Raw genomic sequence first — 18,505 nt, 5'->3', positions numbered from 1 at the left:
CATCTACCTATGCCTGTGTCAGGCCCAAACAGGCCCGGACCTTGGAAGGCTAGAGTGAAAGGGACAAGTGACTTTGACAGACGGGGGTCTGTACTGTTGGAATGAATGAAATACAGTGATGTGTTAACTTATACATCCACGGCAAGTAACGCATAATTGAATAAAATGTATTTTGATTTCTTACAGCTCTACAGTGTGGGCCACTTATTTTTGCAGCCTGAGAATGAGTTTTCTGTAAGTATTAGCCATTTTAATACAATGTTTTAAAGGGTTACTTCACCCAAAAATGAAAATTCCGTCATTGATTACTCACCATCACGTCTCTCCAAACCCCTAAGACCTTGATTCATCTTCTACACAGATTGAGATATTTTTGATCCAAGAGGTATATGACTCGTCCATAGACAGCAATAGTTTTCATGGAATTTTACAAAATAAATACATTTTTTGATTAATTTATTTAATTATTTAAATAAATCAAATGAATTATTTAATAATTAATTATTTTATAATAAACTGGTACATTAAAATTGTTTTATTGAATTCATTATTTAATTATTTCATTTTGCCTATAAGGACATGAAAAAGTTTGTACTCCCCCTGAGTTTTTGTGCAATGACAATATTTTAAATATTTTTATTAAGATAGGAAATTTAAATAATAAATAAGCAGTGGAAAAGTATTTTAAGAGAGAAAAATATCACTGATAATAGTTGACAAGTTGTACTCCTTATACTCATGCTTTATGTATAGTAGCTACTTCATATTCTGTACTTTGATTCATGTTGTTTTAATATGTTTAGGTCACGGCAACCCAGGCAGACATTGAGGCACAGCAGGTGATACCAGACACACCCAGGCTCATTATGCTTGGTAAGTATGTGGTTTTTCACTACAATTTATTATTTATGTACACACACACACACACACACACACACACATATCAAACATATCATACACACTGGAACACACTAACACACACTTTGTAAACTCACTCAAACAAACTCAGACACTCTCACAGACACACACTAACACACATATTTACTCATACACACTCTCACAGACACTCACACATACATGCTCATTCACCCACACACTCACACATATGCATACTCATAAACACTCTCACTCTCATAGACACTCACACATACAAGCTCATATTCACCATCATACACCCACTTACTTACAAACATACTCAAACATTATTCACACTTACATATGTTTGTACACCTACACTCATATATACACACACATACTCATACACCCACTTACACATTCACATAAACACAAACATACTCAAATAAACACACTCTCACAGACACTCATACGCCCACTCACTCACACATACAAACACGTACATACTTACAGATAGTTGTACAACTACATACTCACATACAATCAAATATACAAATTCATATTCACATGCATACACCAACTCACTCAAACACACACATTCACATACACAAAAACTTACTTATATAAACACATATACATATACATACTTATACACACTCATATTCCCTCATACACCCACTCACTCACACACACATACAAACACGTACATATGCTGTACATACTCTCAGATGTTTGTACAGCTACACTCATATCCACTCACAGATACACACTCATACACCCACTCTCACACACACAGCTGTATCAACGTACGTTTTTTTTATTCACTTTTATTATACTCTATGAATGTGTACAAACAGTAATGTATAAATTGCAACATTTAAGAATGGAGTTAAGTCATTCACGGACTTTGTTGACAATGTTGTTTTTGGAATAAAACATTTTAGGTGATTAACATTTTGTTCTTTCATTTTCAGGACATTCAATTATGACAGCATCCAAGTGGATGCTATCAATTGAAGGAAACATTATCTTGACACTGGATAGCAGTAACACATTTATAACCGCTTTGCAGTGATTTTCGCAAGCTACTACATCTTCAACATCGAGTACCAGGAGTCTGCTGCTTGTACACTAGAGCTTGTTCAGAGGCAAGTGAATTTCTTTCTGCATTACACTTTTGTATTGTATTTAAATCATGTGTGCAACAGTTGAGTAAGAAATAAAAGTTGGAGGACGGGAGGAATTTGAGAAAAAGGTTGAGTGCATTAGTCTATTTTTTTAAACATATTTATTCATTGGTATGATATTGCTAACAGGTTCCTGGTCAGAATCAACCCTGACGATGGAAATGCCAGACAATTAAAGTGTACTGCCAGACAGGGAGTTAGCAAGAGGACCAAGAGGTTGGTACAGAGGAAGGTGACAGCCATCAGCACACATGTTAACAGTTTTATTCGGTCCTTGATGGAGTTTGAATGGAAAACTTCAAACTGAAGCCTGCACTCACCACCCATTGTTAGTGGGACACTTGTTGTTGTTGTTGTTTTAAGTTGTTATTGCTCATTTGTCATTCTTTTACTCAACACAATCCTCAAATTCTCTTTTCTTGTATGTTTTTGTTTCATTTACATTTGTGCAAAATTAAAGGCATAGTTGACCCAAAAATGGAAATTCTGTCATTGTTTACACACCCTCAAGTTGTTCCAAACCTGTATGAATTTCATCCTTTTGTTGGAAACAAAAGAAGATATTTTAAAGAATACTGGTAACCAGACAGCTGACGGCACCCACTGACTTCTATAGTTTTTTTTTTTCCTATTATAGAAATCAAAGGCTACCATCAACTGTCTGGTTACCAACATTCTTGAAAATATCATCTTTTGTGTTCAACAGAAGGAATACATTCATACAGGTTTGGAACAACATGAGGGTAAGTAAATGATGACAGAATGTTCATTTTTGTGTCAGTTATCCCTTTAAAAGCCATTAATACCTGTGAATTGCTGATGCACTGAACATTCAATGGTTTTAAATTAAATGGTTGTAATAGTTTAATTGATTGAATAAAACATTTTTGACAAGAACATTGTTTGGGTTGTCTTTTGATTTGCACAAGTATTCTGAAGTATAATTATAATATTACTTCCTATATATTTATATACTGTAATAACTACATATTATAATTATAATATTAACATTATTAGTAATTATTTTGAAAATTATAGTAATATTTAGCAGTAATGAATCAATATAGATATTGCAGTACAATACCGTATTAATTACAGCAGAAGCAGACTAAAATGAGAAAATGTAAAAATACAGTAAAATACTGTTTTGTACAATTACAGTACTTGCCTTGTGTACTGTAAATTGAATTACAGTATAATTACTGTAAATCACAATACAGTAACTTGCTGGCAACAGTGCTGCCAGTACTGTACTGTAAAAATACAAGAAAATAGTTAACGGTGCACTCTTGCTCACCCGGCAGGTCATTGTAGTGGAAATCATTCAGATGAACAGGGAAGAGCACTACTTTTTTATAACTATTACTGTACATCTTAAATATATATTTTTTTCCAATATTATATAAGACTTCTATTATTGTATACTGAATGTGGCACTGAATTGTTTCATTAAATATCACTGCATCTTCAATGGTCCGTGAATGAATTCTGAATTCTGTAATAAAAATATCCCTGTAACACTTTTTATGACGTCCGTATTTATACATTTTAAATATATTCTTTAGGTATTATAATGAATGAATAATGTGTTATAAAAAAAAACTATGTTGTATCATCTCATAAATAATCATAAGAACAGTTTTAATGTTTTATAAAACCTATATTTTTGGTTATAGCTAAGAGTATGATGATTAATAACACACAATGCACATGTCACATCCACTTAAGTTACAATAATTATATTTCATAGTAGGAAAAATATATATTATTGAAGTCACCACCAACTCTTTGATTATCAGCAACCTTCAAAATATCTGCTTTATGTTCTACATAAGAAAGCAACTCATACAGGTTTGGAGCGACATGATTGGGTGAGTAAATGCTGACAGAATTTTCATTTTTGGGTGAACTATCCCTTTAAATATATTTAATATGGTATTCATTGTGTGTTATAAATGACATACTCTTAAATATTGCATTAAGAATACCATTAGAATGTATTATAAATACGAGCTTCATAGAAAATATTTCCAATAATAAAAAATAACATTATAAATTATTCATATTCTAAAAAAATATTAAAGAGATTCTGAAAAGAAAATGATTTAAAAAAGCCCTACTAGCCTCTTAAAAAAAAATACCTTCAAACAGTTTCTAAATAAAATTCTGACTTTGTTTTCCTTGAGGCGTTGTATCTTAAAACCAGTGTTATTCACTAAAAAGCACCTTTGAGGGCCTTACTGCATATTTCCCTCTTACCGCAATGTGTATTTAATTATTACATAAGAACTGAGAACATTTCAGTAAAAAGACAAGAGCCAGGCACCACAGGATTGTGGTTTAGCAGACTGGTTAGCGGCATGCTTGCACATCAACATCAAGCTGACACTTACATACTTGACAGATATTATACACACCCATTCAAAAGCTTGAGGTCAGAATTTGAATTATATCAATAATTTTATTCGACAAGGACATACTAAATTGATCAAAAGTGACAGTAAAGACATTTTTAATGTTAAAAAATACATTCCAAATAAATGCTTTTGGACTTTCTATTCATCAAAGAATCCTGGAAAAATGAAGCACATCTGTTTTCAACATTGATAATAATAAGAAATATTTATTGATCAACAAACCAGCTTCTTAGAATGATTTCTTTAATGCCTACTGAAATTCAGCTTTGCCATAGCAAGAATTTATTTATTTATATATATACAGTACAGACCAAAAGTTTGGAAACATGACTATTTTTTATGTTTTTGAAAGAAGTTTTATATTTATTATATTATTATTATATCTGTCTTGTTAATCAGTACTTCCTCCTTATTTAGTCAAGATCTGTACAAAGTATTTAGCAAAGAAATCTTATATAGCTGAAACACAGTTGCTAATTGAGAAGTGATGCAAGATCTCTTAAAAAAAAAAAAAAAAAAAAAAAAGTAATGAATTAGGAGTGTCTGTTTGTGTCTCATCAGGTAGACGCCAGTAAAAAAATCAGAGGATGTCAAAAGTCGTCCACTAGGTTTGCTATTGGACCCTCAGTCTGAGTCAAATCACAAACAGCAGACCTCACTGACCTGCTTAATCCATCATGAAATAACATTTAGTCCATTAATTTAAATCAGATTTAAAGGTTGTTCAGTCAGATCCAGTTTTGATGCTTCAGCTTACACAGTTTTTCAGAAAACACAGAAGTTCTCCCTATTATATTAAGAGGTCTAAAATGTTTAAAACTGAATAGACTGGTAACCACAAGGGTAAACTGACCACTCCTTGAACAATTCAAGATGCTTCCAGGAATTAGAAGCTGATGTCTTCTGGAACACTAAAACATTAGAAAGCATGGCAAAACTAGGAATCCTTGCATCTCGCTATAGGACATGCATCTGAAATCCACATGAAGATAACAACCTACCAGTAAGGAGTGGTAAATTGCCAAACCAGACTGAGTCTGAAACTACACCACTGACAGAGCTGTAGAATTAGTGACAGCTCAGCAAACTGACCTGGTCATCCCCCAGCTGAGATCCCACCTCTCCCCCTCACCTTACCTGCTCACGTCCCCAGTCCGGGGGCAGTTATTCATTGCTTAAACCTCAGAAGAACACAAGGCCAGTTTCTATACAACTGTTACCCTAAGATCCGCTCTCAGGCCATGGCTGTTCACAGACAAACATCAAAGGTAGGTTTCTTTTTTCCCTTCCTGCTGCGTGAAGACTCCTTGGTAATTAGGAGTTACGTGAATAATTGAACAGGCCCAGGAGAACTCTGAATATTAAAATGCCAGGCTTTAACTGTTAGGAGTTCATGGGAAGTCGAGGTTGCACAGCACTGAGACCATGTGTATTATAGACTCCATCAGTGATGATTTAGTATGGATGAAGATGTATGGTTTGGATTTATTATGTTATATTTGTTAGGTTAGTTAGATCCTTTTTGCCATGTGAGGACTTATTAATAAAAAAGAAATGTGCGGAAAACCCATACTTTAGCTTGCACACCCTTGAAAGTGACTAAAGTAAACCCTTCTTTACAGAACTCTGCTGGTTAGGTCACATTCCATACACAAATACAACCGTATTAATTTCTCAAACCATGCAACTGCTTTATGTTTTTAAATATGTGGAGCGTCCAAAGTGTCTGAAATTACACACTGTCATTATGTGTGATGTTTCTGGCTATTAAGGATCACAATGTTGCTGGTTATTATGGATGTCCGGGCAGTCGGTAAGAAATGGCCTTAAAGGTTAAACAAACATCAGAGTGACAGGCGTACAGGGCTGTAGACAAACAGCTCCTGCAGATAGTAAAATCACTGAAGAAAATAAAAATAAAGAGGACATTGCCAAAACCACACTCAGTGATGTTGAATCCATAAGGAGTCTCAAGTGTGTATCACAAATACAAAATGACAAGGTACTGAGTAGATCATTCACTTTGTCTTTTATAGCAAGAGGTCCAAGAGGTTGGTACAGAGGAAGGTGACAGCCATCAGCACACATGTTAATAGTTTTATTCGGTCCTTGATGGAGTTTGAATGGAAAACTTCAAACTGAAGCCTGCACTCACCACCCATTGTTAGTGGGACACTTGTTGTTGTTGTTGTTTTAAGTTGTTATTGCTCATTTGTCATTCTTTTACTCAACACAATCCTCAAGTTCTCTTTTCTTGTATGTTTTTGTTTCATTTACATTTGTGCAAACTTAAAGGGATAGTTGACCCAAAAATTGAAATTCTGTCATTGTTTACACACCCTCAAGTTGTTCCAAACCTGTATGAATTTCATCCTTTTGTTGGAAACAAAAGAAGATATTTTAAAGAATACTGGTAACCAGACAGCTGACGGCACCCACTGACTTCTATAGTTTTTTTTTTCCTATTATAGAAATCAAAGGCTACCATCAACTGTCTGGTTACCAACATTCTTGAAAATATCATCTTTTGTGTTCAACAGAAGGAATACATTCATACAGGTTTGGAACAACATGAGGGTAAGTAAAAGATGACAGAATGTTCATTTTTGTGTCAGCTATCCCTTTAAAAGCCATTAATACCTGTGAATTGCTGATGCACTGAACATCCAATGGTTTTAAATTAAATGGTTGTAATAGTTTAATTGATTGAATAAAACATTTTTGACAAGAACATTGTTTGGGTTGTCTTTTGATTTGCACAGGTATTCTGAAGTATAATTATAATATTACTTCCTATATATTTAAAAAACTGTAATAACTACATATTATAATTATAATATTAACATTATTAGTAATTATTTTGAAAATTATAGTAATATTTAGCAGTAATGAATCAATATAGATATTGCAGTACAATACCGTATTAATTACAGCAGAAGCAGACTAAAATGAGAAAATGTTGTAAAAATACAGTAAAATACTGTTTTGTACAATTACAGTACTTGCCTTGTGTAAAATCACAATACAGTAACTTGCTGGCAACAGTGCTGCCAGTACTGTACTGTAAAAATACAAGAAAATAGTTAACAGTGTAGCTTAACCGTTCCACTGTCTGTCAACAATAATATCAAACATAAAGTTGACCGAACTGTTAACTCTGCAGGGAGTTGAGTCACTGCGGCTGTTAGAGCTGTGCACACATTGACAGATGCGACCAATTACATCTACTCCTGCTGATTCAATAATGATCATGTAAATAAAGCTTTCAACTGATCATCGGCTGAAAAAAAATTAGCTAGTGGGGTGCCAGCCTAGCCTACAAGCTGAGCATAGTGCTAAATGATGAGCTTGCCAGCCTTGCGTACCCTCATTTCATGCTGCCAGTGTTTATAACAAAATTTTCATAATTTGTGAACAAAAAGACCAAAACGTAATGATCAGTCATGACAAAGGGCTAACTCTTGGAGTCCAAGCAGATGTGATTCTGCAGGAGGATATTACACGCAACCTGTCCCTAATTTGTAAGAACATATGGTCAACAAATGTGGTGCTTCAGTATGCAAAATTAATCAACATCCTGTGAAAAGATGTCAGCCAGTATCACAAATTTAACAATATTGCGGTATAAACAGGCCACATGAAATGCAGCCAATCCTAGTATAATTGGCAAAAACATAGAAGTATGTAATGTTTGTTCCTGTGCACTAATGCTGGATTATTTACCTTAACATCTGTGGACAACATCTGCCGTATGCATTGCTGTGGAGTACCACAAACTCATACTTCATTTAGTGAAAATTAATCGAAAACAAGTTTACCGTTATTCACTTCAAGCAAACACAAATTGCGTTTGAGAAGTTTTTACCAATATATTCATAGATGGTAAAAAAGCAACAATGTCCATTTTAAAGATGTTCTCAAAAAAAAAAAACTTCTCAAAAGGTGCTTGATAAGCTGAGGTAAATGTATCCTCCATTTCTCAGGAGCAGTGTGCTCTGGAGGCAGTTCAACAATAGCACAGTAGTCAGCGTGTTGGCTTTGGCTCTCAGCAGCATTTCATGAGAAACAATCACACACACACAATTACAAATTCATTGGATTAGTGAAGACATGTCACAATACTTCTTACAGAGGAGATGATATTTGGAAAATCCCAAACCTGTAAAAATAACCTCTATTTAAAGAGGACAAAATGGATCATTTGATTCATTTGTATCGTTTCAAATAGTGAAGAAGCATATGAACTGTGGTGCTAAACTTAAAACTTAAGATTTTTTTTTTTTTTTTAATAAATCTGAAATAAAATATAATTGTTGACTTGACAACTAAATAAGTTGAAAGATTAGAATGACAAAAACTAAAATAAAAATACATTTAATAGACGTTTAAAAATTAATAAAAAATGACAAAAGCATAAAAAATGTAATATGCACACTGTTAAATGTCGTGTAGATTTAGCAGCACATTACTGTAAAAACCTACAGTACAATACTTCATTTTTATATTACAGTAAAATACTGTAATTTGCATTGCATTCTGAGTAATATTGTTTGAGCGGGAACATTTTAGTGTTGCTGTAACCTAGCTGTAACTTGGCTGTAATATGCCAGGCAATAATACAGAATTGCTGTAAACAGCGCATCACCTGACAGACGACGTCACAACACAACTGCTGCAGCTCACTTACAGATGTCTGAACGTCTCTCTCTGTGGAAATCTGGAAGTTTGGTAAGTTAATTTTAATTTTATAATTAGGTTTAAGGAGTACATAGCTTTTAGTGTGAAATGACAGTGGAAGTTTAGCCAGCGAACGTTTCAAAAACACCGTTAGAGAGTTAACTTTAGATGTCTAACATTACTCGCTGTTTCCCGCTTGTCCCATCATTTTCATCTAACGTTAACTCGGTGAATTATACCTGATTTATTTCGACCAAACCAGACCTAGTGATTTTTGAAACAATAAAAAGACAAATCAAGATGGTTAATGTGAGTTTTATTTTGTTTATGTCGAATTTTTAATGTAGTGTGTTTTAGGATGGTCTGTGAGGTAAAATTACTATATTTGCTTATGGAGTCTGGTAGGATTAATAACTAATATGTCTCTGTAGGGATCCTTTCCATAATGCTCGATCCGAGCCTGTCACCAAGAAATTATAGTATTATAATAGACACTGTGCTCCAACTGCTAAAAAGATTTGCAGTCTATGACTGTTTCCCGGATGACGTGCTGCAGCGCGTCGCGGTCTATTTGAATAAGTTGTTTAGAAAAATTGCAATGACAAATAATGATTAATTCAGGGGTTTAAACGGAAAAAAAATCCTGAGGGGGGGGGGGGGGGGGGGGTGTTTTAGAGAGAAACTCCAAAGACAGACTTCATTCAAATATTGCCGATAATAACACAAATACAGTAACAAGAGCTTAAAGTGCTTAAAAAATGGTAAATAGACTGAGATAGACATGAATCTCTTCAATAATTATGTTTGGCACCATTTATTTAAAAGTACTATGTCAAATAAAGTGTTATCTTCTAAACAATAACAAGTGCTTAAAGTTCTTAAATAATTAAGTGCTCAAAGTGCTAAAGAACTGAACTGCTAAACTGAAGATTAGAAGTGAAATCCAGGCTACACTGAAAAAAGTGATTTTGGAGAGTTGTAAATATAATCTGTGGAAACCATATAAAATGTACATGATTATTGCAGCCAGCCAACGAATTCTAAAGTAATGGGTAAATTCTACATATGCTACCCATTCATCAACAGTAAGAACCATCACATAGAAAAATGCAGTAAAATCCAGAATTTTTTGGCATAATATGACATGTTTTTAAAAGTTAGTTCTATATAAAGAAAGAATTATTACGTTTAGAAACACAGAGATCAAGAATCAGCATGAGCATCACAACAACAGTGACCATCAAAAAAGCATGTTGTAGCCAATTAAAACTCATCCATTGCTCCCATCATGCATTGCGGCATGAATAAATTATGAACTGAACTGTCTTTTTAACTTTTTAATAACTACATTTTATTTTTGCTGAGATAATTTTTACCTAATTTTAATGAGTAAAGTAGCTGTTGAATATATGCATAAAAGTGTGGTATTGTTACCCAATTTATGCAAGCATTTAATAGCTTTTTACTATTAAATAGTTTATACTCAATATATGGGATTAAATCTACCCCACCAAAGTCGATGCAAATTGTTACCTCACATTTATTGGGTAAATTCTATAGATTAGTTTTTACAGTGTATTATCACTTTTTTTTCTGGGATAACTCGCATGTTGATTTGAAACCATCAGGTTAGTTAACGCTTTTTTTTTTTTGTCTTCTGCCAGTTTTATACACAGGGTGACCAGTGGCTGCGAAATTCTGAATGACAAATCATGTTCTGGTATAAATGTGCACAAACATATTTTTTAATCGCAGACATGGTAAGTCATAGACAACGGTGTGTCAGCTAATAGTTGCTGCCGGCTAGAGACTTGCACCCCCGCAGGACCCAGCACCATCGATTGCGGCGCGGGACAATAATTGATGGGTGAATGCGGATGCGGGCGGCAAGATATTATTGTGTGCGGGTTGCGGGAAAATAAAATTATTTGCGGGACTCCCTCAAAGTGGAAATATCTAACAAAATAAAATAACTAGAAACAAATAGACCTTTATTTATAATAAAATAAAATAAAATAGACTTTGCGGAATGGGAGGAATGCGGATGATACCATAGACAGCTACGTGTAATTCGATTCCAAAATAGCATATTTAAGGGTCAAATTGGATGGATTAGAAGCACGCGACCAGATGATGTCCTCCAGTGGTGGAAAAGACTAATTTCCAAGATTAAGCAAACACGCCATGTACTTTGCATTCCGGATAGCGGAGGGCTTTGTGGTCGCATACTGGGTCGCATACTGGAGCAGAGACGGATTAAACTGAAGCTCTCAACAGTCAACGACATGATATTCCTGCATGGGCACAAGTAGTCGTACAGTTTTTTTTGTTTTGTTTTTTGTAAATTCAGTTTATTTTTATTTATTTATTTAGCTAAATATTTAAAATTGGTCTATTTTGTTATTGAGGAATAAGGATATTTTTGTTAAATGTTTGAAGGAATTGCGCAGGCCCCATAAGCTACTTTTCCTTTGAACATGAAATAAATCCAGGTTTATTATTTTTATATAATTTATTAGGCTATATAGCCTAATTATTATAGGTATATATATATTTTTTTACATTTCTTACTTTTTTACTGTATTTCTATGTTCTAATTGTTCTTTGTTCATGTTCATACTTTTAATGAAACCAGTGTTAATTTTGACAGCAAATTTGGATTTAGTCTTAGTCTTAGTCTTTTGAATAACACACCATTTAGTTTTAGTCACATTTTAGTCATCTGAAATGTTTTAGTCTCAGTCTAGTTTTAGTCGACTAAATATCATAAGAGTTTTAGTCTTAGTCTAGTCTTAAGTCTTTTAGTCTTAGTCTAGTTTTTTTTAGTAGAACAAAGTCAACTTAGTAAATGTTTCCATCAGTCTGTTATGGAATGGTATTTATAAAATAAACATAAGGCCTGCTCTCAATGAAAAATATACATGCTCCATGAAAAAGATATGCATTCGTCCTGAATGATATGCAATGCATATGACATTCTTTCAAGATGAAGTACAGTATTATTGAAATAGACAACCACCTATATTATATTTGTATTGTATGTTCATTCTATTTCTTTATTTGTGATATTTACACAAAGTTTACATTTTTTAAGTTTGTTTTTGTTCATTTAAAATAGAACTGCATAGTCTTCACTGTAAAATAAAAAACACAAAAATTAAACCAAAATGTATTCAGACACCTTCAACGTTTCTTACAATATCACAGTTTATTTGCTGTAGTTTTGAAATTGGTAATAAAATATGACAATAACTCAGGGATAAACTGTGTCAGAAAAACAAATTTATCTTGATAGTGTCTGATGCAATGCTTAATTTGGTTCAGTCTGTGGTGTGAAAAGGTTGCATTAGCAATTAAAGAAAGAAACTCTTAAGCAAAACATGCTCAGGTCCCTAATAATTTTTTTTTTTTTTTTGTATTTTTTAGTCACTAGTAAAACAATATAATCTATTCTATCTGATTTTTGGATTGACTTTAGATAAATTCTTGTTAAAACTACAAAGTAATTTAATCAAGAGCAGTGAGTGATTTACTTTCATTTTCATACATTAAAGACACTGACAGCAGAGCTAGTAAATTAGGCGTGGTCACTTTAAGAGACAAATGCATCCATTATAAAGATACGCATCCGATTTCTTTCCAACTCTTTACTTTCACTGAAGACATAACTACAGACCTTTTCGAACACACTTTCCAAGACGGGTTTTTCGACATATTTAGTATGTATTTGTTGTCGGTACAAAGGCAAGAAGACTTTGAGACGCGTCTCTGCTTGCTCCCTGAACACCAGAACACCGCGCTGCTGAATTGAGCTCTTTCACTTTTCGCTCTTTTTCTTATGTGTATTTAAAATGCGATTTGTATTTGTTCGTTCAGGTGCAGGAGGACGCAAACGTCCTGAAGGAGAGCTCAGTTCAGTGTTGCGCGAGTAACCAGCTGCTCAGTTCAACTTTCCCGCATCGCGGGGCTGAAGCCAACTTGATGTGTTGAATGCTCGGAGCACGTTATAAAACATATTCTTAAAATACACATTTCTAATAAATGCTCATATTAAAACATAGCATTACACATAAGTAGGTACAAAAATAATCAGTGATACATTTACGACCCCATAAAAATTTGGGTCGCAATGGCATTTCAAAAGGTCGCAGTGTAGTTCCCTGTGTAAACAACTTAACTGTTATGAAAACGTCCTCGAAACTGTGCGAATTTCTGCAAACTCATCTTTGTTCTCTTTTCTGTGTAACTGCTGCTGCGTTTGTTTAGCTGTTGCGATTGCATTTGCCGCGGCTTTTTAAAATGGCTCGGCTGCTTCTGCATAGATCAACCTAACCTCAAAGATTCGCTCTGATTTGATCTCTTCTCCATTCGTCCCTCCCATATATTTTCGTCTCATTTTTATTCGTTGACTAAAGTGTCAGTTATATTTCGTCACGTTTTTCGTCATCATATCTGACTTTTTATTTAGTTTTTATTTAGTTTTCGTCCGTGAAAAAGGTTAGTTGACGAATATTTTTCGTCATAGTCTTCGTCAACGAAATTAACACTGAATGAAACGCAAATAAAACTAAACATTTGTTTATTTTCCGTTTCTTTTTTAATTTATATTCAACAGTGTATGCAATGTATTAAAAAAAAGAAAAACTTCTATATGTTTACCCGCGGGATTTTGCGGCGGGAGCGGGAGAACGTCGTGGTAAGTTTGAGTGCACGGGCAGCGGCTCTATGACCAGAGTTTGGTGCTGCGTTCCTGCCAGGTTTTTGAGCTCGTCACTATTTCAAACCATGACTAACGATTTTGTACCATTCCAGGCAAGTCACGCCAAACTTTCTGTGCGCAAGGAAATTTAGCTAGATTATTAATTTTATTGCAACGTTACAGTGTCCTAAAATGTAATTTTCAACATGTACCACTTGCATAAACACTGCATCTGTAGGCAGTGTTATCCGTAGGGGCTGTCACTGTTGTTTCGCGTGCTGTGACGTCAAAACCCAGAGTACATCGTTCTAGTACGAGTTCACGGATGGGAAGTCACGGATATGACTGCCGTTCCAGTGCACTTTCCCGGGTTTAAGGTTGGAAAAACATGGGTTACGGGTTGCCTGGAACGCAACATAAATCATAGCGAGCAAGCACTTTCTTACCGCTGCCGGCATACAGAAGTTTCCTCGAACAAATAATGCAGAAACAAGCCCAGGGCTCTCTGTTTCTTGCACCAACTGCCAAAAAGCGCCATTTATTTTTGAGTCCTTTAATCTATTGCTAGAAGTCTAGGACAGCATCCCCAGGCTTCATAAACTTGCGCTCCATTTTTTTTTCTCCGACAACGCTAACGTGATATTGACGTATGGGCGTCAATCATACTGTGTTGCAAGGACACGCCATCATTAATTACTCACCCTCACGTCTCTCCAAACCCCTTAGACCTTGGTTCATCTTCTACACAGATTGAGATATTTTTGATCCAAGAGGTATATGACTCGTCTATAGACAGCAATAGTTTTCATGGAATTTTACAAAATAAATACATTTATTGATTGATTTATTTAATTATTTGATTAATCAAATGAATTATTTAATAATTAATTATTTCATAAGAAACTGGTACATTAAAATTGTTTTATTTAATTCATTATTTAATTATTTCATTTTGCCTACAAGGACATGAAAAAGTTTGTACTCCGCCTGAGTTTTTGTACAATGACAATATTTTAAATATTTTTATTAAGATAGGAAGTTTATATAATAAATAAGCAGTGGAAAAGTATTTTAAAAGAGAAAAATATCCCTGACAATATTTGACAAGTTGTACTCCTTATACTCATGTTTTATGTATAGTAGCTACTTCATATTCTGTACTTTGATTCATGTTGTTTTAATATGTTTAGGTCACGGCAACCCAGGCAGACATTGAGGCACAGCAGGTGATACCAGACACACCCAGGCTCATTATGCTTGGTAAGTATGTGGTTTTTCACTACAATTTATTATTTATGTACACACACACATATCAAACATATCATACACACTGAAACACACTAACACACACTTTGTAAACCCACTCACACAAACTCAGACACTCTCACAGACACACACTAACACACATACTTACTCATACACACTCTCACAGACACTCACACTAGAGTTGGGGTACTCGAACTTGGACTCGGACTCGAGTCCGGACTCAAGTCCAATTTTGAATGAACTCGGACTTGTCACGCACTCGGGTGAATTTGTACTCGGACTTGACACGGACTTGAACATTTTGGACTCGGAAAATATTCCGAGTACAGTCGAGTCCACGTCATGTAAAACCAGCATAAAATTGAAATGATAAATTAATGAATGTCTCCCCTTCTGTCATTTTACTGCACCACACCGGCAGGCAGAAGTCTCATGCTTGCAGACGAAACACACGCACCACTCACTGGATATCAGTGTGGATTAGTGATGGGAAGTTCGATTCTTTTCCGCGAACCGGTTCTTTCGGACGGTTTGATTCAATAAACCGGTTGAAAAAAAACAGTTCACCGGATACATAATCCATTGCGATGTATTTGTTATTAAATGAACTTACGTTTCGTCAGATTGTCCTTCATTAAAGCCCTCGGTTTACCCGCACTCATTACATTAGCACAAAATCAGTTCAGAATCAATCACCAAAAGAATCAGTTCGGTTCAGACGCGCTGTGAGTCAGTCTGCTTCATGCTGAATCACGAATGCGCAGTATCATCAGCTCCTCGGTTCTCGAATCGGACGCGTCCGAAAGAAACGGTTTTCGGTTCAGTTTACTGATGATCTGAAAACTGATACAACCGGTTCTTGACTCGAGAACGAGAATCGCTCAAAACCCGGGTAGGAAAATCTGACAGGGTATGATAAAATGTCAGGACACCGGCACATGCTGCGCAGTATCATCAGCTGCTCTACTCGTGTTCATGTTCTGTTTACTACAAACTCAGTTTGTGAATCTGTCATCATTAACTATAAATACAGTACAGATATTTCATAAATCATCCCTTATTCATATTAAACATGGAGTCTTTAGAGTCTTAATTATTGTCCAACTTCCCTGAAAACCCCTTTGGCCCATACATAATCTACAATATACAGATTAGAAACATGTAGCCCCTATCTTAAAAAAAAATGTATATATATATATATATATATATATATATATATATATATATATATATATATATATATATATATATATATATATATATATATAGATAGATAGATAGATAGATAGATAGATAGATAGATAGATATAGTTTTATCACACTTTCCGATGTTTAACAAAATACTTGAAAAATTACACGCATGCGCAGTATCATCAGTTCATCGGTTCTCAAATCGGACGCCTCCGAAAGAAACGGTTTTCGGTTCAGTGTACTGGTGATCCGAAAACCGATGCAACGATGCAAGGATCTCCTCATTGGCTGCACTTTACCTCTGTCAAATGTGGGGGAGAGGCATTAAATAACTGAAATGTCATCTTTAACTGGAGGACAATATAGTGTGATACAATAATAAAATAGGTTAATTTGTATTTTCATGCACTTGTAATACAATAAAACCTTTGAAACCTTTTTTGATAGGAAACTAGTTAGGTTGACATAAAATAAAAATGTTCAATGGCAATGACTAGATGTAACTGGTATTTTTTTTATTACATTTTTATATTGCCATTGGTTTAATGGGTTGAAAGGTTAAAATATTAATAGAATGTAAAAATGTAAAATACCAATTTATAATCTTTTTTAATTTAATTACTTTCTGGACTCGGGCGGACTCGACTCGGACTCGGCCTTTAAGAACTCGGACTTGAGTCCAACTCGAACCCTTTTGGACTCGGACTCGGACTTGGACTCGATGTTTGTGGACTTGGTCTTGACTCGTACTCGACAAAGGTGGACTCGGACCCAACTCTAACTCACACATACATGCTCATTCACCCACACACTCACACATATTCACTCATAAACACTCTCACTCTCATAGACACTCACACATACAAGCTCATATTCACCATCATACACCCACTTACTTACAAATACTCACAAACATACTCAAACATTATTCACACTTACATATGTTTGTACACCTACACTCATATATAAACACACATACTCATACACCCACTTACACACACTCTCACAGACACTCATACGCCCACTCACTCAGATAGTTGTACAGCTACATACTCACATACACTCACATATACAAATTCATATTCACATGCATACACCCACAGTTAAGTCATTCACAGACTTTGTTGACAATGTTGTTTTTGGAATAAAACATTTTAGGTGATTAACATTGTGTTCTTTCATTTTCAGGACATTCAATTATGACAGCATCCAAGTGGATGTTATCAATTGAGGGAAACATTATCTGGAGCAGAGACGGATTAAACTGAAGCTCTCAACAGTCAACGACATGATATTCTTGCATGGGCACAAGTAGTCATACAGTTTTTTTTTGTTTTTGTTTTTTTTTGTAAATTCAGTTTATTTTTATTTATTTATTTAGCTAAATATTTAAAATTGGTCTATTTTGTTATTGAGGAATAAGGATATTTTTGTTAAATGTTTGAAGGAATTGCGCAGGCCCCATAAGCTACTTTTCCTTTGAACATGAAATAAATCCAGGTTTATTATTTTTATATAATTTATTAGGCTATATAGCCTAATTATTATAGGTATATATATTTTTTTTTACATTTCTTACTTTTTTACTGTATTTCTATGTTCTAATTGTTCTTTGTTCATGTTCATACTTTTAATGAAACGCAAATAAAACTAAACATTTGTTTATTTTCCGTTTATTTTTTAATTTATATTCAACAGTGTATGCAATGTATTAAAAAAAAGAAAAACTGCTATATGTTTACCCGCGGGATTTTGCGGCGAGAGCGGGAGAACGTCGTGGTAAGTTTGAGTGCACGGGCAGCGGCTCTATGACCAGAGTTTGGTGCTGTGTTCCTGCCAGGTTTTTGAGCTCGTCACTATTTCAAACCATGACTAACGACTTTGTACCATTCCAGGCAAGTCACGCCAAACTTTCTGTGCGCGAGGAAATTTAGCTAGATTATTAATTTTATTGCAACGTTACAGTGTCCTAAAATGTAATTTTCAACATGTACCACTTGCATAAACACTGCATCTGTAGGCAGTGTTATCCGTAGGGGCTGTCACTGTTGTTTCGCGTGCTGTGACGTCAAAACCCAGAGTACATCGTTCTAGTACGAGTTCACGGATGGGAAGTCACGGATATGACTGCCGTTCCAGTGCACTTTCCCGGGTTTAAGGTTGGAAAAACATGGGTTACGGGTTGCCTGGAACGCAACATAAATCATAGCGAG

The 18,505-nt window shown here is 34.7% G+C and overlaps 1 long non-coding RNA gene across 1 annotated transcript; it reads left to right on the top strand.

Annotated features, from left to right (window-relative positions):
* Positions 1-71: 71 nt before the first annotated feature.
* Positions 72-17,611, top strand: LOC128022361 (uncharacterized). The gene is made up of 3 exons (XR_008185902.1): positions 72-234; positions 804-873; positions 17,481-17,611. It is a non-coding gene; the product is annotated as an uncharacterized LOC128022361 (long non-coding RNA).
* Positions 17,612-18,505: the final 894 nt, after the last annotated feature.

The sequence above is a fragment of the Carassius gibelio genome, chromosome A11 (assembly GCF_023724105.1).
Source record: "Carassius gibelio isolate Cgi1373 ecotype wild population from Czech Republic chromosome A11, carGib1.2-hapl.c, whole genome shotgun sequence".
In the NCBI taxonomy this organism is placed as follows: Eukaryota; Metazoa; Chordata; class Actinopteri; order Cypriniformes; family Cyprinidae; genus Carassius; species Carassius gibelio.
Note: the sequence above shows the minus strand (reverse complement) of the source record. Positions and strands in the feature narration are given on the sequence as shown.